Genomic DNA, 1,800 nt, shown 5'->3' with positions numbered 1-1,800 from the left:
GCCTCGAGCAATGCACTCTTTTAAAGAATTATCTATGTGAAATCAAATTGACAACAGTAACTCTAAAACATGGGGGAGAAGTTTAGGGGGACAGAGAATCTACGTTAATGGTGGTGAAACAATATGGACAGAGATAGAATACTGACACAACTTGAAGAATGTAACCAATGTCATTGAACTGTGCTTGTAGAAAATGCTGAATGGGTGTATGTTTTGTTATGTATATTTTCACCAAACAAAAACAAAAACAAAAAAACCTGTTGATGTTGCATCAATTCCGACTCAGAGTGACCCTTGGACAGAGTAGAATTGCCCCATAGGGTTTCCAAGGAGTGGCTGGTGGATTCAAACTGCCAGCCTTTTGGTTAGCAGCTGTAGCTCTTAACCATTGTACCACCAGGGCTCCAACCCTTGCCCCTGCTGAAAAAAAAAACTATTTAACATTCCTTTTTAGTTATGTTAGCATAAATACGTGCATATGTACATAATATACAAATAAAATTTTAGAAAACACAAGCTAATAAATATTTCTGAGAGTTAGTGAGACTGAGTCAAAAACATGCAAATGAAATTCTAGATGGTGTCATAAGTAAATGGAATTAGAATCAGTGACAATAAAAACAAACCATTCAATTCAGTGTCTCTCAATGTTTTCAGTCTATATCCTTTTGGACAAACATAAAGATCTCACAACCTGCTTTTACGTTAATGGAAATTTAAAATAAATTAAATGTTGCCATTAAAAATTAAAGACTGAAAACAAACCAAAACAATAGGGCAAAGCTCTGCTTTGTTTTAAACCTCATATTTCTTCACCATCAATTTTTTGATATGCCTCTCACAATAACAAAATTCCTAACCTAAACACAGCTTTGTATAGCTGAGAAAATCATCCAGGAGAAGGAAAGTGACTTGGTGGGCTGTGTATCCCGATAATAAAAAAAAAAGGAGCCTTTTGCCATCAAGTGAATTCTGACCCAGGGTGACCCTATAGGATAGGGTAGAACTGCTCTGTAGGGTTTCTAAGGAGCAGCATCAGACAATCGAAAATTGAGGAGCACTGTACAAAATAACTGATCAGTACTCTTTTCAGAAGTATCCAGACTATGAAAGCCAAAAAGAAATACTGAGGAACTGTTCTAGATTAAAGGCAACTAAGGAGACAGGACAACAAAATGCAATATGTGATTCTAGATTGAATCCTGGTCCAGAAGAAGGATATTAGTGAGGCAATGGGCAAAATTTGAATGAAGTCTGTATATTAGATAATAGTGTTATATAAGTGTTAACGTCTTCATTGTGATAATTGTACTCTGCTCATGTAAAATATTAACATTTGGAAAACCCGGATGAAAGACATTCTAGAATCCTTTGTACTATGTATTTGTTTTTGTTGTTGTTAGGTGCGGATGAGTCAGCTGTGACTCAGAGACTTTACACAGAACAGAAGGAAGCATTGCTTGGTCCTTTGCCATCTTCATGATTGTTGATGTGTTTGAGTCCCTTGTTTCGACTATTGTATTAATCCACCTCATTGAGGGGTTCTCTCATTTTCTCTGACCCTCTACTTTACCAACCACGAGGCCCTTTTCTAGCAGTTGGTCTTTCCTGATGATGTGTCCAAAGAAAGTGAGCTGAAGTGTCACCATCTTCACTTATAAGAGGAATTTTGGCTGTTTTTCTTCTAAGATGGATTTGTTTGGTTTCCGGCAGTCCACAGCATGTTCAATATTCTTTGCCAATACTCGAGTTTGAATGCATAAGTTCTTCTGTCTTCCTTTTTTATTGTCAAGCCTTTGC

The sequence above is a fragment of the Trichechus manatus genome, unplaced genomic scaffold, assembly GCF_000243295.1.
Source record: "Trichechus manatus latirostris isolate Lorelei unplaced genomic scaffold, TriManLat1.0 scaffold00090, whole genome shotgun sequence".
Classification (NCBI taxonomy): Eukaryota; Metazoa; Chordata; class Mammalia; order Sirenia; family Trichechidae; genus Trichechus; species Trichechus manatus.
This window is presented reverse-complemented; position numbering follows the sequence as displayed.